Genomic DNA, 26,882 nt, shown 5'->3' with positions numbered 1-26,882 from the left:
GTGGCTGAAACAGAGGGGCTGAAACAGGGGGCGGGAAACAGAGGGGCTGAAACAGTGGGGCTGAAACAGGGGGCGAGAAAAAGAGGGGCTGAAACAGAGGGGCTGAAACAGAGGGGCTGAAACAGAGGGGCTGAAATAGAGGGCGAGAAAAAGAGGGGCTGAAACAGAGGGGCTGAAACAGAAGGGCTGAAACAGAGGGCGAGAAACAGAGGGGCTGAAGCAGAGGGGCTGAAACATAGGGCGACAAACCGAGGGGCTGAAACAGAGGAAGAGAAACAGAGGGGCTGAAACAGAGGGGCTGAAACAGAGGGGCTGAAACAGTGGGGCTGAAACAGAGGGTGAGAAACAGTGGGGCTGAAACAGAGGGTGACAAACAGAGGGGCTGAAACAGAGGGCGAGAAACAGAGGGGCTGAAACAGAGGGCGAGAAACAGAGGGGTTGAAACAGAGGGGCTGAAACAGAGGGCGAGAAACAGAGGGGCTGAAACAGAGGGGCTGAAACAGAGGGCTAGAAACCGAGGGGCTGAACAGAGGGGCTGAAACAGAGGGGCTGAAACAGAGGGCGAGAAACAGAGGGGCTGAAACAGAGGGCGAGAAACAGAGGGGCTGAAACAGAGGGGCTGAAACAGAGGGCGAGAAAAAGAGGGGCTGAAACAGAGGGGATGAAACAGAGGGCGAGAAACAGAGGGGCTGAAACAGTGGGGCTGAAACAGAGGGCGAGAAAAAGAGGGGCTGAAACAGAGGGGCTGAAACAGAGGGGCTGAAACAGAGGGGCTGAAAGAGAGGGCGAGAAAAAGAGGGGCTGAAACAGAGGGGCTGGAACAGAGGGGCTGAAACAGAGGGCGAGAAACAGACGGGCTGAAGCAGAGGGGCTGAAACAGAGGGCGACAAACCGAGGGGCTGAAACAGAGGAAGAGAAACAGAGGGGCTGAAACAGAGGGGCTGAAACAGAGGGGCTGAAACAGAGGGTGACAAACAGAGGGGCTGAAACAGAGGGCGAGAAACAGAGGGGCTGAAACAGAGGGCGAGAAACAGAGGGGTTGAAACAGAGGGGTTGAAACAGAGGGCGAGAAACAGAGGGGCTGAAACAGAGGGGATGAAACAGAGGGCGAGAAACCGAGGGGCTGAACAGAGGGGCTGAAACAGAGGGGCTGAAACAGAGGGGCTGAAACAGAGGGCGAGAAACAGAGGGGCTGAAACAGAGGGCGAGAAACAGAGGAGCTGAAACAGAGGGGCTGAAACAGAGGGGCTGAAACAGAGGGGCTGAAACAGAAGGCGAGAAACCGAGGTGCTGAAACAGTGGGGCTGAAACAGGGGGCTGAAACAGAGGGCGAGAAACAGAGGGGCCGAAACAGATTGGCTGAAACAGAGGGGCTGAAACAGAGGGGCTGGAACAGAGGGGCTGAAACAGAGGGGCTGAAACAGAGGGGCTGAAACAGAGGGCGAGAAACAGAGGGCGAGAAACAGAGGGGCTGAAACAGAGGGCGAGAAACAGAGGGGCTGAAACAGAGGGGCTGAAACAGAAGGGCTGAAACAGAGGGGCTGAAACAGAGGGGGAGAAACAGAGGGGCTGAAACAGAGGGCGAGAAACCGAAGGGCTGAAACAGAGGGGCTGAAACAGATTGGCTGAAACAGAGGGGCTGAAACAGAGGGCGAGAAACAGAGGGGCTGAAACAGAGGGGCTGAAACACAGGGGCTGAAACAGAGGGGCTGAAACAGGGGGCGAGAAACAGAGGGGCTGAAACAGAGGGGCTGAAACAGAGGGGCTGAAACAGAGGGCGAGAAACAGAAGGGCTGAAACAGTGGGGCTGAAACAGAGGGCAAGAAACCGAGGGCGAGAAACAGAGGGGCTGAAACAGAGGGGCTGAAACAGAAGGGCTGAAACAGAGGGCGAGAAACAGAGGGGCTGAAACAGAGGGCGAGAAACCGAGGGGCTGAAACAGAGTGACTGAAACAGAGGGGCTGAAACAGAGGGGCTGAAACAGAGGGCGAGAAACAGAGGGCGAGAAACAGAGGGGCTGAAATAGGGGGCGAGAAACAGAGGGCGAGAAACAGAGGGGCTGAAATAGGGGGGCGAGAAACAGAGGGGCTGAAACAGAGGGCGAGAAACAGAGGGGCTGAAACAGAGGGCGAGAAACAGAGGGGCTGAAAGAGAGGGGGTGAAACAGAGGGCGAGAAACAGAAGGGCTGAAACAGAGGGGCTGAAACAGAGGGGCTGAAACAGAGGGGCTGAAACAGGGGGCGAGAAACAGAGCGGCTGAAACAGAGGGGCTGAAACAGAGGGGCTGAAACAGAGGGCGAGAAACCGAGGGGCTGAAACAGAGGGTGAGAAACAGAGGGGCTGAAACAGATGGGCTGAAACAGAGGGGCTGAAACAGAGGGGCTCAAACAGAGGGGCTAAAACAGAGGGCGAGAAACCGAGGGGTTGAAACAGAGGGCGAGAAACAGAAGGGCTGAAACAGAGGGGCTGAAACAGGGGGCGAGAAACCGAGGGGCTGAATCAGAGGGGCTGAAACAGGGGGCGAGAAACAGAGGGGCTGAAACAGAGGGGCTGAAACAGAGGGGCTGAAACAGAGGGCGAGAAACCGAGGTGCTGAAACAGAGGGTGAGAAACAGAGGGTTGAAACAGAGGGGCTGAAACAGAGGGGCTGAAACAGAGGGGCTAAAACAGAGGGCGAGAAACCGAGGGGTTGAAACAGAGGTCGAGAAACAGAGGGGCTGAAACAGAGGGGCTGAAACAGGTGGCGAGAAACAGAGGGGCTGAATCAGAGGGGCTGAAACAGAGGGCGAGAAACAGAGGGGCTGAAACAGAGGGCGAGAGACAGAGGGGCTGAAACAGAGGGGCTGAAACAGAGGGGCTGAAACAGAGGCGCTGAAACAGAGGGCGAGAAACAGAGGGGCTGAAACAGAGGGGCTGAAACAGAGGGGCTGAAACAGAGGGCGAGAAACAGAGGGCGAGAAAAAGAGGGGCTGAAACAGAGGGGCTGAAACAGAGGGCGAGAAACAGAGGGGCTGAAACAGTGGGGCTGAAACAGAGGGGGAGAAAAAGAGGGGCTGAAACAGAGGGGCTGAAACAGAGGGGCTGAAACAGAGGGCGAGAAACAGAGGGGCTGAAACAGAGGGGCTGAAACAGAGGGCGAGAAACAGAGGGGCTGAAACAGAGGGGCTGAAACAGAGGGCTAGAAACAGAGGGGCTGAAACAGAGTGGCTGAAACAGAGGGCGAGAAACAGAGGGGCTGAAACAGAGGGCGAGAAACAGAGGGGCTGAAACAGAGGGGCTGAAACAGAGGGGATGAAACAGAGGGTGAGAAACAGAGGGGCTGAAACAGAGGGTGAGAAACAGAGGGGCTGAAACAGAGGGCGAGAAACAGAGGGGCTGAAACAGAGGGGCTGAAACAGAGGGCGTGAAACCGAGGGGCTGAAACAGAGGGCAAGAAACCGAGGGGCTGAACAGAGGGGTTGAAACAGAGGGGCTGAAACAGAGGGGCTGAAACAGAGGGCGAGAAACAGAGGGGCTGAAACAGAGGGCGAGAAACAGAGGGGCTGAAACAGAGGGGCTGAAACAAAGGGGCTGAAACAGAGGGGCTGAAACAGAGGGCGAGAAACCGAGGGCCTGAAACAGTGGGGCTGAAACAGGGGGCGAGAAACAGAGGGCGAGAAACAGAGGGGCTGAAACAGAGGGGCTGAAACAGAGGGGCTGAAACAGAGGGGCTGAAACAGAGGGGCTGAAACAGAGGGCGAGAAACCGAGGGGCTGAAACAGAGGGTGAGAAATAGAGGGGCTGAAACAGAGGGGCTGAAACAGAGGGGCTGAAACAGAGGGGCTAAAACAGAGGGCGAGAAACCGAGGGGTTGAAACAGAGGGCGAGAATCAGAGGGGCTGAAACAGAGGGGCTGAAACAGGGGGCGAGAAACAGAGGGGCTGAATCAGAGGGGCTGAAACAGGGGGCGAGAAACAGAGGGGCTGAAACAGAGGGGCTGAAACAGAGGGGCTTAAACAGAGGGCGAGAAACCGAGGGGCTGAAACAGAGGGTGAGAAACAGAGGGGCTGAAACAGAGGGGCTGAAACAGAGGGGCTAAAACAGAGGGCGAGAAACCGAGGGGTTGAAACAGAGGGCGAGAAACAGAGGGGCTGAAACAGAGGGGCTGAAACAGGGGGCGAGAAACAGAGGGGCTGAATCAGAGGGGCTGAAACAGAGGGCGAGAAACAGAGGGGCTGAAACAGAGGGCGAGAGACAGAGGGGCTGAAACAGAGGGGCTGAAACAGAGGGGCTGAAACAGAGGCGCTGAAACAGAGGGCGAGAAACAGAGGGGCTGAAACAGAGGGGCTGAAACAGAGGGGCTGAAACAGAGGGCGAGAAACAGAGGGCGAGAAAAAGAGGGGCTGAAACAGAGGGGCTGAAACAGAGGGCGAGAAACAGAGGGGCTGAAACAGTGGGGCTGAAACAGAGGGGGAGAAAAAGAGGGGCTGAAACTGAGGGGCTGAAACAGAGGGGCTGAAACAGAGGGCGAGAAACACAGGGGCTGAAACAGAGGGGCTGAAACAGAGGGCGAGAAACAGAGGGGCTGAAACAGAGGGGCTGAAACAGAGGGCGAGAAACAGAGGGGCTGAAACAGAGGGGCTGAAACAGAGGGCGAGAATCCGAGGGGCTGAAACAGAGGGCGAGAAACAGAGGGGCTGAAACAGAGGGGCTGAAACAGAGGGGATGAAACAGAGGGTGAGAAACAGAGGGGCTGAAACAGAGGGCGAGAAACAGAGGGGCTGAAACAGAGGGCGAGAAACAGAGGGGCTGAAACAGGGGGGCTGAAACAGAGGGCGAGAAACCGAGGGGCTGAAACAGAGGACAAGAAACCGAGGGGCTGAACAGAGGGGCTGAAACAGAGGGGCTGAAACAGAGGGGCTGAAACAGAGGGCGAGAAACAGAGGGGCTGAAACAGAGGGCGAGAAACAGAGGTGCTGAAACAGAGGGGCTGAAACAAAGGGGCTGAAACAGAGGGGCTGAAACAGAGGGCGAGAAACCGAGGGCCTGAAACAGTGGGGCTGAAACAGGGGGCGAGAAACAGAGGGCGAGAAACAGAGTGGCTGAAACAGAGGGGCTGAAACAGAGGGCTAGAAGCCGAGGGGCTGAAACAGAGGGGCTGAAACAGAGGGGCTGAAACAGAGGGCAAGAAACAGAGGGGCTGAAACAGAGGGGCTGAAACAGAGGGGCTGAAACAGAGGGGCTGAAACAGCGGGCGTGAAACAGAGGGGCTGAAACAGAGGGCTAGAAACCGAGGGGCTGAAACAGAGGGGCTGAAACAGAGGGGCTGAAACAGAGGGCGAGAAACAGAGGGGCTGAAACAGAGGGGCTGAAACAGAGGGGCTGAAACAGAGGGGCTGAAACAGCGGGCGAGAAACAGAGGGGCTGAAACAGAGGGCGAGAAACAGAGGGGCTGAAACAGAGGGGCTGAAACAAAGGGGCTGAAACAGAGGGGCTGAAACAGAGGGCGAGAAACCGAGGGCCTGAAACAGTGGGGCTGAAACAGGGGGCGAGAAACAGAGGGCGAGAAACAGAGGGGCTGAAACAGAGGGGCTGAAACAGAGGGGCTGAAACAGAGGGGCTGAAACAGAGGGGCTGAAACAGAGGGCGAGAAACCGAGGGGCTGAAACAGAGGGTGAGAAATAGAGGGGCTGAAACAGAGGGGCTGAAACAGAGGGGCTGAAACAGAGGGGCTAAAACAGAGGGCGAGAAACCGAGGGGTTGAAACAGAGGGCGAGAAACAGAGGGGCTGAAACAGAGGGGCTGAAACAGAGGGGCTAAAACAGAGGGCGAGAAACCGAGGGGCTGAAACAGAGGGTGAGAAACAGAGGGGCTGAAACAGAGGGGCTGAAACAGAGGGGCTAAAACAGAGGGCGAGAAACCGAGGGGTTGAAACAGAGGGCGAGAAACAGAGGGGCTGAAACAGAGGGGCTGAAACAGAGGGCGAGAAAAAGAGGGGCTGAAACAGAGGGGCTGAAACAGAGGGCGAGAAACCGAGGGGCTGAAACAGTGGGGCTGAAACAGAGGGGGAGAAAAAGAGGGGCTGAAACTGAGGGGCTGAAACAGAGGGGCTGAAACAGAGGGCGAGAAACACAGGGGCTGAAATAGAGGGGCTGAAACAGAGGGCGAGAAACAGAGGGGCTGAAACAGAGGGGCTGAAACAGAGGGCGAGAATCCGATGGGCTGAAACAGAGGGCGAGAAACAGAGGGGCTGAAACAGAGGGGCTGAAACAGAGGGGATGAAACAGAGGGTGAGAAACAGAGGGGCTGAAACAGAGGGCGAGAAACAGAGGGGCTGAAACAGAGGGCGAGAAACAGAGGGGCTGAAACAGAGTGGCTGAAACAGAGGGCGAGAAACCGAGGGGCTGAAACAGAGGGCAAGAAACCGAGGGGCTGAACAGAGGGGCTGAAACAGAGGGGCTGAAACAGAGGGGCTGAAACAGAGGGCGAGAAACAGAGGGGCTGAAACAGAGGGCGAGAAACAGAGGTGCTGAAACAGAGGGGCTGAAACTAAGGGGCTGAAACAGAGGGGCTGAAACAGAGGGCGAGAAACCGAGGGCCTGAAACAGTGGGGCTGAAACAGGGGGCGAGAAACAGAGGGCGAGAAACAGAGGGGCTGAAACAGAGGGGCTGAAACAGAGGGCTAGAAACAGAGGGGCTGAAACAGAGGGGCTGAAACAGAGGGGCCGAAACAGAGGGCGAGAAACAGAGGGCGAGAAACAGAGGGGCTGAAACAGAGGGCGAGAAACAGAGGGGCTGAAACAGAGGGGCTGAAACAGTGGGCGAGAAACAGATTGGCTGAAACAGAGGGGCTGAAACAGAGGGTGAGAAACAGAGGGGCTGAATCAGAGGGGCTGAAACAGTGGGGCTGAAACAGTGGGGCTGAAACAGGGAGCGAGAAACAGAGGGGCTGAATCAGAGGGGCTGGAACAGGGGGCGAGAAACAGAGGGGCTGAAACAGAGGGGCTGAAACAGAGGGGCTGAAACAGAGGGCGAGAGACCGAGGTGCTGAAACAGAGGGTGAGAAACAGAGTGGCTGAAACAGAGGGGCTGAAACAGAGGGGCTGAAACAGAGGGCGAGAAACCGAGGGGCTGAAACAGAGGGCGAGAAACAGAGGGGCTGAAACAGAGGGGCTGAAACAGGGGGCGAGAAACAGAGGGGCTGAATCAGAGGGGCTGAAACAGAGGGCGAGAAACAGAGGGGCTGAAACAGAGGGCGAGCGACAGAGGGGCTGAAACAGAGGGGCTGAAACAGCGGGGCTGAAACAGAGGCGCTGAAACAGAGGGCGAGAAACCGAGGGGCTGAAACAGAGGGCGAGAAACAGAGGGGCTGAAACAGAGGGGCTGAAACAGAGGGCGAGAAAAAGAGGGGCTGAAACAGAGGGGCTGAAACAGAGGGCGACAAACAGAGGGGCTGAAACAGTGGGGCTGAAACAGAGGGGGAGAAAAAGAGGGGCTGAAACAGAGGGGCTGAAACAGAGGGGCTGAAACAGAGGGCGAGAAACACAGGGGCTGAAACAGAGGGACTGAAACAGAGGGCGAGAAACAGAGGGGCTGAAACAGAGGGGCTGAAACAGAGGGCGAGAATCCGAGGGGCTGAAACAGAGGGCGAGAAACAGAGGGGCTGAAACAGAGGGGCTGAAACAGAGGGGATGAAACAGAGGGTGAGAAACAGAGGGGCTGAAACTGAGGGCGAGAAACAGAGGGGCTGAAACAGAGGGCGAGAAACAGAGGGGCTGAAACAGAGGGGCTGAAACAGAGGGCGAGAAACCGAGGGGCTGAAACAGAGGGCAAGAAACGGAGGGGCTGTACAGAGGGGCTGAAACAGAGGGGCTGAAACAGAGGGGCTGAAACAGAGGGCGAGAAACAGAGGGGCTGAAACAGAGGGCGAGAAACAGAGGGGCTGAAACAGAGGGGCTGAAACAAAGGGGCTGAAACAGAGGGGCTGAAACAGAGGGCGAGAAACCGAGGGCCTGAAACAGTGGGGCTGAAACAGGGGGCGAGAAACAGAGGGCGAGAAACAGAGGGGCTGAAACAGAGGGGCTGAAACAGAGGGCTAGAAACAGAGGGGCTGAAACAGAGGGCGAGAAACAGAGGGCGAGAAACAGAGGGGCTGAAACAGAGGGCGAGAAACAGAGGGGCTGAAACAGAGGGGCTGAAACAGTGGGCGAGAAACAGATTGGCTGAAACAGAGGGGCTGAAACAGAGGGTGAGAAACAGAGGGGCTGAAACAGAGGGCGAGAAACAGAGGGCGAGAAACAGAGGGGCTGAAACAGAGGGCGAGAAACAGAGGGGCTGAAACAGAGGGGCTGAAACAGTGGGCGAGAAACAGATTGGCTGAAACAGAGGGGCTGAAACAGAGGGTGAGAAACAGAGGGGCTGAAACAGAGGGCGAGAAACCGAGGGGCTGAAACAGAGGGTGAGAAATAGAGGGGCTGAAACAGAGGGGCTGAAACAGAGGGGCTGAAACAGAGGGGCTAAAACAGAGGGCGAGAAACCGAGGGGTTGAAACAGAGGGCGAGAAACAGAGGGGCTGAAACAGAGGGGCTGAAACAGAGGGGCTAAAACAGAGGGCGAGAAACCGAGGGGCTGAAACAGAGGGTGAGAAACAGAGGGGCTGAAACAGAGGGGCTGAAACAGAGGGGCTAAAACAGAGGGCGAGAAACCGAGGGGTTGAAACAGAGGGCGAGAAACAGAGGGGCTGAAACAGAGGGGCTGAAACAGAGGGCGAGAAAAAGAGGGGCTGAAACAGAGGGGCTGAAACAGAGGGCGAGAAACCGAGGGGCTGAAACAGTGGGGCTGAAACAGAGGGGGAGAAAAAGAGGGGCTGAAACTGAGGGGCTGAAACAGAGGGGCTGAAACAGAGGGCGAGAAACACAGGGGCTGAAATAGAGGGGCTGAAACAGAGGGCGAGAAACAGAGGGGCTGAAACAGAGGGGCTGAAACAGAGGGCGAGAATCCGATGGGCTGAAACAGAGGGCGAGAAACAGAGGGGCTGAAACAGAGGGGCTGAAACAGAGGGGATGAAACAGAGGGTGAGAAACAGAGGGGCTGAAACAGAGGGCGAGAAACAGAGGGGCTGAAACAGAGGGCGAGAAACAGAGGGGCTGAAACAGAGTGGCTGAAACAGAGGGCGAGAAACCGAGGGGCTGAAACAGAGGGCAAGAAACCGAGGGGCTGAACAGAGGGGCTGAAACAGAGGGGCTGAAACAGAGGGGCTGAAACAGAGGGCGAGAAACAGAGGGGCTGAAACAGAGGGCGAGAAACAGAGGTGCTGAAACAGAGGGGCTGAAACTAAGGGGCTGAAACAGAGGGGCTGAAACAGAGGGCGAGAAACCGAGGGCCTGAAACAGTGGGGCTGAAACAGGGGGCGAGAAACAGAGGGCGAGAAACAGAGGGGCTGAAACAGAGGGGCTGAAACAGAGGGCTAGAAACAGAGGGGCTGAAACAGAGGGGCTGAAACAGAGGGGCCGAAACAGAGGGCGAGAAACAGAGGGCGAGAAACAGAGGGGCTGAAACAGAGGGCGAGAAACAGAGGGGCTGAAACAGAGGGGCTGAAACAGTGGGCGAGAAACAGATTGGCTGAAACAGAGGGGCTGAAACAGAGGGTGAGAAACAGAGGGGCTGAATCAGAGGGGCTGAAACAGTGGGGCTGAAACAGTGGGGCTGAAACAGGGAGCGAGAAACAGAGGGGCTGAATCAGAGGGGCTGGAACAGGGGGCGAGAAACAGAGGGGCTGAAACAGAGGGGCTGAAACAGAGGGGCTGAAACAGAGGGCGAGAGACCGAGGTGCTGAAACAGAGGGTGAGAAACAGAGTGGCTGAAACAGAGGGGCTGAAACAGAGGGGCTGAAACAGAGGGCGAGAAACCGAGGGGCTGAAACAGAGGGCGAGAAACAGAGGGGCTGAAACAGAGGGGCTGAAACAGGGGGCGAGAAACAGAGGGGCTGAATCAGAGGGGCTGAAACAGAGGGCGAGAAACAGAGGGGCTGAAACAGAGGGCGAGCGACAGAGGGGCTGAAACAGAGGGGCTGAAACAGCGGGGCTGAAACAGAGGCGCTGAAACAGAGGGCGAGAAACCGAGGGGCTGAAACAGAGGGCGAGAAACAGAGGGGCTGAAACAGAGGGGCTGAAACAGAGGGCGAGAAAAAGAGGGGCTGAAACAGAGGGGCTGAAACAGAGGGCGACAAACAGAGGGGCTGAAACAGTGGGGCTGAAACAGAGGGGGAGAAAAAGAGGGGCTGAAACAGAGGGGCTGAAACAGAGGGGCTGAAACAGAGGGCGAGAAACACAGGGGCTGAAACAGAGGGACTGAAACAGAGGGCGAGAAACAGAGGGGCTGAAACAGAGGGGCTGAAACAGAGGGCGAGAATCCGAGGGGCTGAAACAGAGGGCGAGAAACAGAGGGGCTGAAACAGAGGGGCTGAAACAGAGGGGATGAAACAGAGGGTGAGAAACAGAGGGGCTGAAACTGAGGGCGAGAAACAGAGGGGCTGAAACAGAGGGCGAGAAACAGAGGGGCTGAAACAGAGGGGCTGAAACAGAGGGCGAGAAACCGAGGGGCTGAAACAGAGGGCAAGAAACGGAGGGGCTGTACAGAGGGGCTGAAACAGAGGGGCTGAAACAGAGGGGCTGAAACAGAGGGCGAGAAACAGAGGGGCTGAAACAGAGGGCGAGAAACAGAGGGGCTGAAACAGAGGGGCTGAAACAAAGGGGCTGAAACAGAGGGGCTGAAACAGAGGGCGAGAAACCGAGGGCCTGAAACAGTGGGGCTGAAACAGGGGGCGAGAAACAGAGGGCGAGAAACAGAGGGGCTGAAACAGAGGGGCTGAAACAGAGGGCTAGAAACAGAGGGGCTGAAACAGAGGGCGAGAAACAGAGGGCGAGAAACAGAGGGGCTGAAACAGAGGGCGAGAAACAGAGGGGCTGAAACAGAGGGGCTGAAACAGTGGGCGAGAAACAGATTGGCTGAAACAGAGGGGCTGAAACAGAGGGTGAGAAACAGAGGGGCTGAAACAGTGGGCGAGAAACAGAGGGGCTGAAACAGTGGGGCTGAAACAGAGGGCGAGAAACAGAGGGGCTGAAACAGAGGGGCTGAAACAGAGGGGCTGAAACAGAAGGCGAGAAACCGAGGGGCTGAAACAGAGGGCGAGAAACCGAGGGGCTGAACAGAGGGGCTGAAACAGAGTGGCTGAAACAGAGGGGCTGAAACAGAGGGCTAGAAACCGAGGGGCTGAAACAGAGGGGCTGAAACAGAGGGGCTGAAACAGAGGGCGAGAAACAGAGGGGCTGAAACAGAGGGGCTGAAACAGAGGGGCTGAAACAGAGGGGCTGAAACAGCGGGCGAGAAACAGAGGGGCTGAAACAGAGGGCGAGAAACAGAGGCGCTGAAACAGAGGGGCTGAAACAGGGGGCGATAAACAGAGGGGCTGAAACAGAGGGGCTGAAACAGGGGGCGAGAAACAGAGGGGCTGAAACAGAGGGGCTGAAACAGGGGGCGAGAAACAGGGGGCGAGAAACAGGGGGGCTGAAACAGAGGGGCTGAAACAGAGGGGCTGAAACAGAGGGGCTGAAACAGAGGGCGAGAAACAGAGGGGCTGAAACAGAGGACGAGAAACAGAGGGGCTGAAACAGAGGGGCTGAAACAGAGGGGCTGAAACAGAGGGCGAGAAACCGAGTGGCTGAAGCAGAGGGCGAGAAACAGAGGGGCTGAAACAGAGGGCGAGAAACAGAGGGGCTGAAACAGAGGGGATGAAACAGAGGGCGAGAAACCGAGGGGCTGAAACAGAGCGGCGGAAACAGGGGGCGTGAAACAGAGGGGCTGAAACAGAGGGGCTGAAACAGAGGGGCTGAAACAGAGGGCTACAAACAGAGGGGCTGAAACAGAGGGGCTGAAACAGAGGGGCTGAAACAGAGGGGCTGAAACAGCGGGCGAGAAACAGAGGGCGAGAAACAGAGGGGCTGAAACAGAGGGCGAGAATCAGAGGGGCTGAAACAGAGGGGCTGAAACAGGGGGCGAGAAAAAGAGTGGCTGAAACAGAGGGGCTGAAACAGGGGGCGAGAAACAGAGGGGCTGAAACAGTGGGGCTGAAACAGGGGGCGAGAAACAGGGGGCGAGAAACAGGGGGGCTGAAACAGAGGGGCTGAAACAGAGGGGCTGAAACAGAGAGTCTGAAACAGAGGGCGAGAAACAGAGGGGCTGAAACAGAGGGCGGGAAACAGAGGGGCTGAAACAGAGGGGCTGAAACAGAGGGGCTGAAACAGAAGGGCTGAAACAGAGGGGCTGAAACAGAGGGCGAGAAACAGAGGGGCTGAAACAGAGGGCGAGAAACCGAGGGGCTGAAACAGAGTGGCTGAAACAGAGGGGCTGAAACAGAGGGGCTGAAACTGAGGGCGAGAAACAGAGGGCGAGAAACAGAGGGGCTGAAACAGAGGGCGAGAAACAGAGGGGCTGAAACAGAGGGGCTGAAACAGTGGGCGAGAATTAGAGGGGCTGAAACAGAGGCCGAGAAACAGAGGGGCTGAAACAGTGGGGCTGAAACAGAGGGGCTGAAACAGAGGGGCTGAAACAGGGGGCGAGAAACAGAGGGGCTGAAACAGAGGGGCTGAAACAGAGTGGCTGAAACAGAGGGGCTGAAACAGAGGGTGAGAAACAGAAGGGCTGAAACAATGGGTCTGAAACAGAGGGGCTGAAACAGGGGGCGAGAAACAGAGGGCGAGAAACAGAGGGGCTGAAACAGAGGGGCTGAAACAGAGGGGCTGAAACAGGGGGCGAGAAACAGAGGGGCTGAAACAGAGGGGCTGAAACAGGGGGCGAGAAACAGGGGGCGAGAAACAGGGGGGCTGAAACAGAGGTGCTGAAACAGAGGGGCTGAAACAGAGGGGCTGAAACAGAGGGCGAGAAACAGAGGGGCTGAAACAGAGGACGAGAAACAGAGGGGCTGAAACAGAGGGGTTGAAACAGAGGGGCTGAAACAGAGGGCGAGAAACCGAGGGGCTGAAACAGAGGGCGAGAAACAGAGGGGCTGAAACAGAGGGCGAGAAACAGAGGGGCTGAAACAGAGGGGCTGAAACAGAGGGCGATAAACCGAGGGGCTGAAACAGAGGGGCGGAAACAGGGGGCGAGAAACAGAGGGCGAGAAACAGAGGGGCTGAAACAGAGGGGCTGAAACAGAGGGGCTGAAACAGAGGGCTAGAAACAGGGGGGCTGAAACAGAGGGGCTGAAACAGAGGGGCTGAAACAGAGGGCGAGAAACAGAGGGGCTGAAACAGAGGGGCTGAAACAGAGGGGCTGAAACAGAGGGGCTGAAACAGCGGGCGAGAAACAGAGGGCGAGAAACAGAGGGGCTGAAACAGAGGGCGAGAAACAGAGGGGCTGAAACAGAGGGGCTGAAACAGGGGGCGAGAAACAGAGGGGCTGAAACAGGGGGCGAGAAACAGGGGGCGAGAAACAGGGGGGCTGAAACAGAGGGGCTGAAATAGAGGGGCTGAAATAGAGGGGCTGAAACAGAGGGCGAGAAACAGAGGGGCTGAAACAGAGGGCGAGAAACAGAGGGGCTGAAACAGAGGGGCTGAAACAGAGGGGCTGAAACAGAGGGCGAGAAACCGAGGGGCTGAAACAGAGGGCGAGAAACAGTGGGTCTGAAACAGAGGGCGAGAAACCGAGGGGCTGAAACAGAGGGGCTGAAACAGAGGTGCTGAAACAGAGGGGCTGAAACAGAAGGCGAGAAACAGAGGGGCTGAAACAGAGGGGCTGAAACAGAAGGGCTGAAACAGAGAGGCTGAAACAGAGGGCGAGAAACAGAGGGGCTGAAACAGAGGGCGAGAAACCGAGGAACTGAAACAGAGTGTCTGAAACAGAGGGGCTGAAACAGAGGGCGAGAAACAGAGGGGCTGAAACAGAGGGGCTGAAGCAGAGGGCGAGAAACAGAGGGGCTGAAACAGAGGGTCTGAAACAGAGGGGCTGAAACAGAGGGCGAGAAGCAGAGGGGCTGAAACTGAGGGGCTGAAACAGGGGGCGAGAAACAGAGGGGCTGAAACAGAGTGGCTGAAACAGAGGGGCTGAAACAGAGGGTGAGAAACAGAAGGGCTGAAACAATGGGGCTGAAACAGAGGGGCTGAAACAGGGGGCGAGAAACAGAGGGCGAGAAACAGAGGGGCTGAAACAGAGGGGCTGAAACAGAGGGCGAGAAACATAACGGCTGAAACAGTGGGGCTGAAACAGAGGGTGAGAAACCGAGGAGTGAAACAGAGGGGCTGAAACAGATGGGCTGAAACAGAGGGCGAGAAACCGAGGGGCTCAAAAGGAGGGTGAGATACAGAGGGGCTGAAACAGAGGGGCTGAAACAGAGGGGCTGAAACAGAGGGCGAGAAACAGAGGGGCTGAAACAGAGGGGCTGAAACAGAGGGGCTGAAACAGAGGGGCTGAAACAGAGGGCGAGAAACAGTGGGGCTGAAACAGAGGGGCTGAAACAGAGGGGCTGAAACAGCGGGCGAGAAACAGAGGGCGAGAAACAGAGGGGCTGACACAGAGGGCGAGAAACAGAGGGGCTGAAACAGAGGGGCTGAAACAGGGGGCGAGAAACAGAGTGGCTGAAACAGAGGGGCTGAAACAGGGGGCGAGAAACAGAGGGGCTGAAACAGAGGGGCTGAAACAGGGGGCGAGAAACAGGGGGCGAGAAACAGGGGGGCTGAAACAGAGGGCGAGAAACAGAGGGGCTGAAACAGAGGGGCTGAAACAGTGGGCGAGAAACAGAGGGGCTGAAACAGAGGGCGAGAAACAGAGGGGCTGAAACAGTGGGGCTGAAAGAGAGGGGCTGAAACAGAGGGGCTGAAACGGGGGCGAGAAACAGAGGGGCTGAAACAGAGGGGCTGAAACAGAGTGGCTGAAACAGAGGGGCTGAAACAGAGGGTGAGAAACAGAAGGGCTGAAACAATGGGGCTGAAACAAAGGGGCTGAAACAGGGGGCGAGAAACAGAGGGCGAGAAACAGAGGGGCTGAAACAGAGGGGCTGAAACAGAGGGGCTGAAACAGGGGTGAGAAACAGAGGGGCTGAAACAGAGGGGCTGAAACAGGGGGCGAGAAACAGGGGGCGAGAAACAGGGGGGCTGAAACAGAGGGGCTGAAACAGAGAGGCTGAAACAGAGGGGCTGAAACAGAGGGCGAGAAACAGAGGGGCTGAAACAGAGGACGAGAAACAGAGGGCGAGAAACAGAGGGGCTGAAACAGAGGGGCTGAAACAGAGGGCGAGAAACCGAGGGGCTGAAACAGAGGGCGAGAAACAGAGGGGCTGAAACAGAGGGCGAGAAACAGAGGGGCTGAAACAGAGGGCGAGAAACCGAGGGCCTGAAACAGTGGGGCTGAAACAGGGGGCGAGAAACAGAGGGCGAGAAACAGAGGGGCTGAAACAGAGGGGCTGAAACAGAGGGCTAGAAACAGAGGGGCTGAAACAGAGGGGCTGAAACAGAGGGGCTGAAACAGAGGGCGAGAAACAGAGGGCGAGAAACAGAGGGGCTGAAACAGAGGGCGAGAAACAGAGGGGCTGAAACAGAGGGGCTGAAACAGTGGGCGAGAAACAGATTGGCTGAAACAGAGGGGCTGAAACAGAGGGTGAGAAACAGAGGGGCTGAAACAGAGGGCGAGAAACAGTGGGGCTGAAACAGTGGGGCTGAAACAGGGGGCGAGAAACAGAGGGGCTGAATCAGAGGGTGAGAAACAGAGGGGCTGAAACAGAGGGGCTGAAACAGAGGGGCTGAAACAGAGGGGCTAAAACAGAGGGCGAGAAACCGAGGGGTTGAAACAGAGGGCGAGAAACAGAGGGGCTGAAACAGAGGGGCTGAAACAGAGGGGCTGAAACAGAGGGGCTAAAACAGAGGGCGAGAAACCGAGGTGCTGAAACAGAGGGTGAGAAACAGAGGGGCTGAAACAGAGGGGCTGAAACAGAGGGGCTGAAACAGAGGGGCTAAAACAGAGGGCGAGAAACCGAGGGGTTGAAACAGAGTGCGAGAAACAGAGGGGCTGAAACAGAGGGGCTGAAACAGGGGGCGAGAAACAGAGGGGCTGAATCAGAGGGGCTGAAACAGAGGGCGAGAAACAGAGGGGCTGAAACAGAGGGGCTGAAACAGAGGGCGAGAAACCGAGGTGCTGAAACAGAGGGTGAGAAACAGAGGGGCTGAAACAGAGGGGCTGAAACAGCGGGGCTGAAACAGAGGCGCTGAAACAGAGGGCGAGAAACCGAGGGGCTGAAACATAGGGCGAGAAACAGAGGGGCTGAAACAGAGGGGCTGAAACAGAGGGCGAGAAAAAGAGGAGCTGAAACAGAGGGGCTGAAACAGAGGGCGAGAAACAGAGGGGCTGAAACAGTGGGGCTGAAACAGAGGGGGAGAAAAAGAGGGGCTGAAACAGAGGGGCTGAAACAGAGGGGCTGAAACAGAGGGCGAGAAACACAGGGGCTGAAACAGAGGGGCTGAAACACAGGGCAAGAAACAGAGGGGCTGAAACAGAGGGACTGAAACAGAGGGCGAGAAACAGAGGGGCTGAAACAGAGGGGCTGAAACAGAGGGCGAGAATCCGAGGGGCTGAAACAGAGGGCGAGAAACAGAGGGGCTGAAACAGAGGGGCTGAAACAGAGGGGATGAAACAGAGGGTAAGAAACAGAGGGGCTGAAACAGAGGGCGAGAAACAGAGGGGCTGAAACAGAGGGCGAGAAACAGAGGGGCTGAAACAGAGGGGCTGAAACAGAGGGCGAGAAACCGAGGGGCTGAAACAGAGGGGCTGAAACAGAGGGGCTGAAACAGAGGGGCTGAAACAGAGGGCGAGAAACAGAGGGGCTGAAACAGAGGGCGAGAAACAGAGGGGCTGAAACAGAGGGGCTGAAACAAAGGGGCTGAAACAGAGGGGCTGAAACAGAGGGCGAGAAACCGAGGGCCTGAAACAGTGGGGCTGAAACAGGGGGCGAGAAACAGAGGGCGAGAAACAGAGGGGCTGAAACAGAGGGGCTGAAACAGAGGGCTAGAAACAGAGGGGCTGAAACAGAGGGGCTGAAACAGAGGGGCTGGAACAGAGGGGCTGAAACAGAGGGGCTGAAACAGAGGGCGAGAAAGAGAGGGCGAGAAACAGAGGGGCTGAAACAGAGGGCGAGAAACAGAGGGGCTGAAACAGAGGGGCTGAAACAGTGGGCGAGAAACAGATTGGCTGAAACAGAGGGGCTGAAACAGAGGGTGAGAAACAGAGGGGCTGAAACAGTGGGCGAGAAACAGAGGGGCTGAAACAGTGGGGCTGAAACAGAGGGCGAGAAACAGAGGGGCTGAAACAGAGGGGCTGAAACAGAGGGGCTGAAACAGAAGGCGAGAAACCGAGGGGCTGAAACAGAGGGCGAGAAACCGAGGGGCTGAACAGAGGGGCTGAAACAGAGTGGCTGAAACAGAGGGGCTGAAACAGAGGGCTAGAAACCGATGGGCTGAAACAGAGGGGCTGAAACAGAGGGGCTGAAACAGAGGGCAAGAAACAGAGGGGCTGAAACAGAGGGGCTGAAACAGAGGGGCTGAAACAGAGGGGCTGAAACAGCGGGCGTGAAACAGAGGGGCTGAAACAGAGGGCTAGAAACCGAGGGGCTGAAACAGAGGGGCTGAAACAGAGGGGCTGAAACAGAGGGCGAGAAACAGAGGGGCTGAAACAGAGGGGCTGAAACAGAGGGGCTGAAACAGAGGGGCTGAAACAGCGGGCGAGAAACAGAGGGGTTGAAACAGAGGGCGAGAAACAGAGGGGCTGAAACAGAGGGGCTGAAACAAAGGGGCTGAAACAGAGGGGCTGAAACAGAGGGCGAGAATCCGAGGGGCTGAAACAGAGGGCGAGAAACAGAGGGGCTGAAACAGAGGGGCTGAAACAGAGGGGATGAAACAGAGGGTGAGAAACAGAGGGGCTGAAACCGAGGGCGAGAAACAGAGGGGCTGAAACAGAGGGCGAGAAACAGAGGGGCTGAAACAGAGGGGCTGAAACAGAGGGCGAGAAACCGAGGGGCTGAAACAGAGGGGCTGAAACAGAGGGGCTGAAACAGAGGGGCTGAAACAGAGGGCGAGAAACAGAGGGGCTGAAACAGAGGGCGAGAAACAGAGGGGCTGAAACAGAGGGGCTGAAACAAAGGGGCTGAAACAGAGGGGCTGAAACAGAGGGCGAGAAACCGAGGGCCTGAAACAGTGGGGCTGAAACAGGGGGCGAGAAACAGAGGGCGAGAAACAGAGGGGCTGAAACAGAGGGGCTGAAACAGAGGGCTAGAAACAGAGGGGCTGAAACAGAGGGGCTGAAACAGAGGGGCTGGAACAGAGGGGCTGAAACAGAGGGGCTGAAACAGAGGGCGAGAAAGAGAGGGCGAGAAACAGAGGGGCTGAAACAGAGGGCGAGAAACAGAGGGGCTGAAACAGAGGGGCTGAAACAGTGGGCGAGAAACAGATTGGCTGAAACAGAGGGGCTGAAACAGAGGGTGAGAAACAGAGGGGCTGAAACAGTGGGCGAGAAACAGAGGGGCTGAAACAGTGGGGCTGAAACAGAGGGCGAGAAACAGAGGGGCTGAAACAGAGGGGCTGAAACAGAGGGGCTGAAACAGAAGGCGAGAAACCGAGGGGCTGAAACAGAGGGCGAGAAACCGAGGGGCTGAACAGAGGGGCTGAAACAGAGTGGCTGAAACAGAGGGGCTGAAACAGAGGGCTAGAAACCGAGGGGCTGAAACAGAGGGGCTGAAACAGAGGGGCTGAAACAGAGGGCAAGAAAGAGAGGGGCTGAAACAGAGGGGCTGAAACAGAGGGGCTGAAACAGAGGGGCTGAAACAGCGGGCGTGAAACAGAGGGGCTGAAACAGAGGGCGAGAAACCGAGGGGCTGAAACAGAGGGGCTGAAACAGAGGGGCTGAAACAGAGGGCGAGAAACAGAGGGGCTGAAACAGAGGGGCTGAAACAGAGGGGCTGAAACAGAGGGGCTGAAACAGCGGGCGAGAAACAGAGGGGCTGAAACAGAGGGCGAGAAACAGAGGGGCTGAAACAGAGGGGCTGAAACAAAGGGGCTGAAACAGAGGGGCTGAAACAGAGGGCGAGAAACCGAGGGCCTGAAACAGTGGGGCTGAAACAGGGGGCGAGAAACAGAGGGCGAGAAACAGAGGGGCTGAAACAGAGGGGCTGAAACAGAGGGGCTGAAACAGAGGGGCTGAAACAGAGGGGCTGAAACAGAGGGCGAGAAACCGAGGGGCTGAAACAGAGGGTGAGAAATAGAGGGGCTGAAACAGAGGGGCTGAAACAGAGGGGCTGAAACAGAGGGGCTAAAACAGAGGGCGAGAAACCGAGGGGTTGAAACAGAGGGCGAGAAACAGAGGGGCTGAAACAGAGGGGCTGAAACAGAGGGGCTAAAACAGAGGGCGAGAAACCGAGGGGCTGAAACAGAGGGTGAGAAACAGAGGGGCTGAAACAGAGGGGCTGAAACAGAGGGGCTAAAACAGAGGGCGAGAAACCGAGGGGTTGAAACAGAGGGCGAGAAACAGAGGGGCTGAAACAGAGGGGCTGAAACAGGGTGCGAGAAACAGAGGGGCTGAATCAGAGGGGCTGAAACAGAGGGCGAGAAAAAGAGGGGCTGAAACAGAGGGGCTGAAACAGAGGGCGAGAAACAGAGGGGCTGAAACAGTGGGGCTGAAACAGAGGGGGAGAAAAAGAGGGGCTGAAACTGAGGGGCTGAAACAGAGGGGCTGAAACAGAGGGCGAGAAACACAGGGGCTGAAATAGAGGGGCTGAAACAGAGGGCGAGAAACAGAGGGGCTGAAACAGAGGGGCTGAAACAGAGGGCGAGAATCCGATGGGCTGAAACAGAGGGCGAGAAACAGAGGGGCTGAAACAGAGGGGCTGAAACAGAGGGGATGAAACAGAGGGTGAGAAACAGAGGGGCTGAAACAGAGGGCGAGAAACAGAGGGGCTGAAAAAGAGGGCGAGAAACAGAGGGGCTGAAACAGAGCGGCTGAAACAGAGGGCGAGAAACCGAGGGGCTGAAACAGAGGGCAAGAAACCGAGGGGCTGAACAGAGGGGCTGAAACAGAGGGGCTGAAACAGAGGGGCTGAAACAGAGGGCGAGAAACAGAGGGGCTGAAACAGAGGGCGAGAAACAGAGGTGCTGAAACAGAGGGGCTGAAACTAAGGGGCTGAAACAGAGGGGCTGAAACAGAGGGCGAGAAACCGAGGGCCTGAAACAGTGGGGCTGAAACAGGGGGCGAGAAACAGAGGGCGAGAAACAGAGGGGCTGAAACAGAGGGGCTGAAACAGAGGGCTAGAAACAGAGGGGCTGAAACAGAGGGGCTGAAACAGAGGGGCCGAAACAGAGGGCGAGAAACAGAGGGCGAGAAACAGAGGGGCTGAAACAGAGGGCGAGAAACAGAGGGGCTGAAACAGAGGGGCTGAAACAGTGGGCGAGAAACAGATTGGCTGAAACAGAGGGGCTGAAACAGAGGGTGAGAAACAGAGGGGCTGAATCAGAGGGGCTGAAACAGTGGGGCTGAAACAGTGGGGCTGAAACAGGGGGCGAGAAACAGAGGGGCTGAATCAGAGGGGCTGGAACAGGGGGCGAGAAACAGAGGGGCTGAAACAGAGGGGCTGAAACAGAGGGGCTGAAACAGAGGGCGAGAAACCGAGGTGCTGAAACAGAGGGTGAGAAACAGAGTGGCTGAAACAGAGGGGCTGAAACAGAGGGGCTGAAACAGAGGGCGAGAAACCGAGGGGCTGAAACAGAGGGCGAGAAACAGAGGGGCTGAAACAGAGGGGCTGAAACAGGGGGCGAGAAACAGAGGGGCTGAATCAGAGGGGCTGAAACAGAGGGCGAGAAACAGAGGGGCTGAAACAGAGGGCGAGCGACAGAGGGGCTGAAACAGAGGGGCTGAAACAGCGGGGCTGAAACAGAGGCGCTGAAACAGAGGGCGAGAAACCGAGGGGCTGAAACAGAGGGCGAGAAACAGAGGGGCTGAAACAGAGGGGCTGAAACAGAGGGCGAGAAAAAGAGGGGCTGAAACAGAGGGGCTGAAACAGAGGGCGACAAACAGAGGGGCTGAAACAGTGGGGCTGAAACAGAGGGGGAGAAAAAGAGGGGCTGAAACAGAGGGGCTGAAACAGAGGGCGAGAATCCGAGGGGCTGAAACAGAGGGCGAGAAACAGAGGGGCTGAAACAGAGGGGCTGAAACAGAGGGGATGAAACAGAGGGTAAGAAACAGAGGGGCTGAAACAGAGGGCGAGAAACAGAGGGGCTGAAACAGAGGGCGAGAAACAGAGGGGCTGAAACAGAGGGGCTGAAACAGAGGGCGAGAAACCGAGGGGCTGAAACAGAGGGGCTGAAACAGAGGGGCTGAAACAGAGGGGCTGAAACAGAGGGCGAGAAACAGAGGGGCTGAAACAGAGGGCGAGAAACAGAGGGGCTGAAACAGAGGGGCTGAAACAAAGGGGCTGAAACAGAGGGGCTGAAACAGAGGGCGAGAAACCGAGGGCCTGAAACAGTGGGGCTGAAACAGGGGGCGAGAAACAGAGGGCGAGAAACAGAGGGGCTGAAACAGAGGGGCTGAAACAGAGGGCTAGAAACAGAGGGGCTGAAACAGAGGGGCTGAAACAGAGGGGCTGGAACAGAGGGGCTGAAACAGAGGGGCTGAAACAGAGGGCGAGAAAGAGAGGGCGAGAAACAGAGGGGCTGAAACAGAGGGCGAGAAACAGAGGGGCTGAAACAGAGGGGCTGAAACAGTGGGCGAGAAACAGATTGGCTGAAACAGAGGGGCTGAAACAGAGGGTGAGAAACAGAGGGGCTGAAACAGTGGGCGAGAAACAGAGGGGCTGAAACAGTGGGGCTGAAACAGAGGGCGAGAAACAGAGGGGCTGAAACAGAGGGGCTGAAACAGAGGGGCTGAAACAGAAGGCGAGAAACCGAGGGGCTGAAACAGAGGGCGAGAAACCGAGGGGCTGAACAGAGGGGCTGAAACAGAGTGGCTGAAACAGAGGGGCTGAAACAGAGGGCTAGAAACCGAGGGGCTGAAACAGAGGGGCTGAAACAGAGGGGCTGAAACAGAGGGCAAGAAACAGAGGGGCTGAAACAGAGGGGCTGAAACAGAGGGGCTGAAACAGAGGGGCTGAAACAGCGGGCGTGAAACAGAGGGGCTGAAACAGAGGGCTAGAAACCGAGGGGCTGAAACAGAGGGGCTGAAACAGAGGGGCTGAAACAGAGGGCGAGAAACAGAGGGGCTGAAACAGAGGGGCTGAAACAGAGGGGCTGAAACAGAGGGGCTGAAACAGCGGGCGAGAAACAGAGGGGTTGAAACAGAGGGCGAGAAACAGAGGGGCTGAAACAGAGGGGCTGAAACAAAGGGGCTGAAACAGAGGGGCTGAAACAGAGGGCGAGAATCCGAGGGGCTGAAACAGAGGGCGAGAAACAGAGGGGCTGAAACAGAGGGGCTGAAACAGAGGGGATGAAACAGAGGGTGAGAAACAGAGGGGCTGAAACCGAGGGCGAGAAACAGAGGGGCTGAAACAGAGGGCGAGAAACAGAGGGGCTGAAACAGAGGGGCTGAAACAGAGGGCGAGAAACCGAGGGGCTGAAACAGAGGGGCTGAAACAGAGGGGCTGAAACAGAGGGGCTGAAACAGAGGGCGAGAAACAGAGGGGCTGAAACAGAGGGCGAGAAACAGAGGGGCTGAAACAGAGGGGCTGAAACAAAGGGGCTGAAACAGAGGGGCTGAAACAGAGGGCGAGAAACCGAGGGCCTGAAACAGTGGGGCTGAAACAGGGGGCGAGAAACAGAGGGCGAGAAACAGAGGGGCTGAAACAGAGGGGCTGAAACAGAGGGCTAGAAACAGAGGGGCTGAAACAGAGGGGCTGAAACAGAGGGGCTGGAACAGAGGGGCTGAAACAGAGGGGCTGAAACAGAGGGCGAGAAAGAGAGGGCGAGAAACAGAGGGGCTGAAACAGAGGGCGAGAAACAGAGGGGCTGAAACAGAGGGGCTGAAACAGTGGGCGAGAAACAGATTGGCTGAAACAGAGGGGCTGAAACAGAGGGTGAGAAACAGAGGGGCTGAAACAGTGGGCGAGAAACAGAGGGGCTGAAACAGTGGGGCTGAAACAGAGGGCGAGAAACAGAGGGGCTGAAACAGAGGGGCTGAAACAGAGGGGCTGAAACAGAAGGCGAGAAACCGAGGGGCTGAAACAGAGGGCGAGAAACCGAGGGGCTGAACAGAGGGGCTGAAACAGAGTGGCTGAAACAGAGGGGCTGAAACAGAGGGCTAGAAACCGAGGGGCTGAAACAGAGGGGCTGAAACAGAGGGGCTGAAACAGAGGGCAAGAAACAGAGGGGCTGAAACAGAGGGGCTGAAACAGAGGGGCTGAAACAGAGGGGCTGAAACAGCGGGCGTGAAACAGAGGGGCTGAAACAGAGGGCTAGAAACCGAGGGGCTGAAACAGAGGGGCTGAAACAGAGGGGCTGAAACAGAGGGCGAGAAACAGAGGGGCTGAAACAGAGGGGCTGAAACAGAGGGGCTGAAACAGAGGGGCTGAAACAGCGGGCGAGAAACAGAGGGGCTGAAACAGAGGGCGAGAAACAGAGGGGCTGAAACAGAGGGGCTGAAACAAAGGGGCTGAAACAGAGGGGCTGAAACAGAGGGCGAGAAACCGAGGGCCTGAAACAGTGGGGCTGAAACAGGGGGCGAGAAACAGAGGGCGAGAAACAGAGGGGCTGAAACAGAGGGGCTGAAACAGAGGGGCTGAAACAGAGGGGCTGAAACAGAGGGCGAGAAACCGAGGGGCTGAAACAGAGGGTGAGAAATAGAGGGGCTGAAACAGAGGGGCTGAAACAGAGGGGCTGAAACAGAGGGGCTAAAACAGAGGGCGAGAAACCGAGGGGTTGAAACAGAGGGCGAGAAACAGAGGGGCTGAAACAGAGGGGCTGAAACAGAGGGGCTAAAACAGAGGGCGAGAAACCGAGGGGCTGAAACAGAGGGTGAGAAACAGAGGGGCTGAAACAGAGGGGCTGAAACAGAGGGGCTAAAACAGAGGGCGAGAAACCGAGGGGTTGAAACAGAGGGCGAGAAACAGAGGGGCTGAAACAGAGGGGCTGAAACAGGGTGCGAGAAACAGAGGGGCTGAATCAGAGGGGCTGAAACAGAGGGCGAGAAAAAGAGGGGCTGAAACAGAGGGGCTGAAACAGAGGGCGAGAAACAGAGGGGCTGAAACAGTGGGGCTGAAACAGAGGGGGAGAAAAAGAGGGGCTGAAACTGAGGGGCTGAAACAGAGGGGCTGAAACAGAGGGCGAGAAACACAGGGGCTGAAATAGAGGGGCTGAAACAGAGGGCGAGAAACAGAGGGGCTGAAACAGAGGGGCTGAAACAGAGGGCGAGAATCCGATGGGCTGAAACAGAGGGCGAGAAACAGAGGGGCTGAAACAGAGGGGCTGAAACAGAGGGGATGAAACAGAGGGTGAGAAACAGAGGGGCTGAAACAGAGGGCGAGAAACAGAGGGGCTGAAAAAGAGGGCGAGAAACAGAGGGGCTGAAACAGAGCGGCTGAAACAGAGGGCGAGAAACCGAGGGGCTGAAACAGAGGGCAAGAAACCGAGGGGCTGAACAGAGGGGCTGAAACAGAGGGGCTGAAACAGAGGGGCTGAAACAGAGGGCGAGAAACAGAGGGGCTGAAACAGAGGGCGAGAAACAGAGGTGCTGAAACAGAGGGGCTGAAACTAAGGGGCTGAAACAGAGGGGCTGAAACAGAGGGCGAGAAACCGAGGGCCTGAAACAGTGGGGCTGAAACAGGGGGCGAGAAACAGAGGGCGAGAAACAGAGGGGCTGAAACAGAGGGGCTGAAACAGAGGGCTAGAAACAGAGGGGCTGAAACAGAGGGGCTGAAACAGAGGGGCCGAAACAGAGGGCGAGAAACAGAGGGCGAGAAACAGAGGGGCTGAAACAGAGGGCGAGAAACAGAGGGGCTGAAACAGAGGGGCTGAAACAGTGGGCGAGAAACAGATTGGCTGAAACAGAGGGGCTGAAACAGAGGGTGAGAAACAGAGGGGCTGAATCAGAGGGGCTGAAACAGTGGGGCTGAAACAGTGGGGCTGAAACAGGGGGCGAGAAACAGAGGGGCTGAATCAGAGGGGCTGGAACAGGGGGCGAGAAACAGAGGGGCTGAAACAGAGGGGCTGAAACAGAGGGGCTGAAACAGAGGGCGAGAAACCGAGGTGCTGAAACAGAGGGTGAGAAACAGAGTGGCTGAAACAGAGGGGCTGAAACAGAGGGGCTGAAACAGAGGGCGAGAAACCGAGGGGCTGAAACAGAGGGCGAGAAACAGAGGGGCTGAAACAGAGGGGCTGAAACAGGGGGCGAGAAACAGAGGGGCTGAATCAGAGGGGCTGAAACAGAGGGCGAGAAACAGAGGGGCTGAAACAGAGGGCGAGCGACAGAGGGGCTGAAACAGAGGGGCTGAAACAGCGGGGCTGAAACAGAGGCGCTGAAACAGAGGGCGAGAAACCGAGGGGCTGAAACAGAGGGCGAGAAACAGAGGGGCTGAAACAGAGGGGCTGAAACAGAGGGCGAGAAAAAGAGGGGCTGAAACAGAGGGGCTGAAACAGAGGGCGACAAACAGAGGGGCTGAAACAGTGGGGCTGAAACAGAGGGGGAGAAAAAGAGGGGCTGAAACAGAGGGGCTGAAACAGAGGGGCTGAAACAGAGGGCGAGAAACACAGGGGCTGAAACAGAGGGACTGAAACAGAGGGCGAGAAACAGAGGGGCTGAAACAGAGGGGCTGAAACAGAGGGCGAGAAACAGAGGGGCTGAAACAGAGGGCGAGAAACAGAGGGGCTGAAACAGAGGGGCTGAAACAGAGGGGATGCAACAGAGGGTGAGAAACAGAGGGGCTGAAACAGAGGGCGAGAAACAGAGGGGCTGAAACAGAGGGCGAGAAACAGAGGGGCTGAAACAGAGGGGCTGAAACAGAGGGCGAGAAACCGAGGGGCTGAAACAGAGGGCAAGAAACGGAGGGGCTGAACAGAGGGGCTGAAACAGAGGGGCTGAAACAGAGGGGCTGAAACAGAGGGCGAGAAACAGAGGGGCTGAAACAGAGGGCGAGAAACAGAGGGGCTGAAACAGAGGGGCTGAAACAAAGGGGCTGAAACAGAGGGGCTGAAACAGAGGGCGAGAAACCGAGGGCCTGAAACAGTGGGGCTGAAACAGAAGGCGAGAAACAGAGGGCGAGAAACAGAGGGGCTGAAACAGAGGGGCTGAAACAGAGGGCTAGAAACAGAGGGGCTGAAACAGAGGGGCTGAAACAGAGGGGCTGGAACAGAGGGCGAGAAAGAGAGGGCGAGAAACAGAGGGGCTGAAACAGAGGGCGAGAAACAGAGGGGCTGAAACAGAGGGACTGAAACAGTGGGCGAGAAACAGATTGGCTGAAACAGAGGGGCTGAAACAGAGGGGCTGAAACAGAGGGGCTGAAACAGTGGGCGAGAAACAGAGGGGCTGAAACAGTGGGGCTGAAACAGAGGGCGAGAAACAGAGGGGCTGAAACAGAGGGGCTGAAACAGAAGGCGAGAAACCGAGGGGCTGAAACAGAGGGCGAGAAACCGAGGGGCTGAACAGAGGGGCTGAAACAGAGTGGCTGAAACAGAGGGGCTGAAACAGAGGGCTAGAAACCGAGGGGCTGAAACAGAGGGGCTGAAACAGTGGGGCTGAAACAGAGGGCGAGAAACAGAGGGGCTGAAACAGAGGGGCTGAAACAGAGGGGCTGAAACAGAGGGGCTGAAACAGCGGGCGAGAAACAGAGGGGCTGAAACAGAGGGCGAGAAACAGAGGGGCTGAAACAGAGGGGCTGAAACAGGGGGCGATAA

This window comes from Chiloscyllium punctatum, chromosome 32 (assembly GCF_047496795.1).
Source record: "Chiloscyllium punctatum isolate Juve2018m chromosome 32, sChiPun1.3, whole genome shotgun sequence".
In the NCBI taxonomy this organism is placed as follows: domain Eukaryota; kingdom Metazoa; phylum Chordata; class Chondrichthyes; order Orectolobiformes; family Hemiscylliidae; genus Chiloscyllium; species Chiloscyllium punctatum.
Note: the sequence above shows the minus strand (reverse complement) of the source record.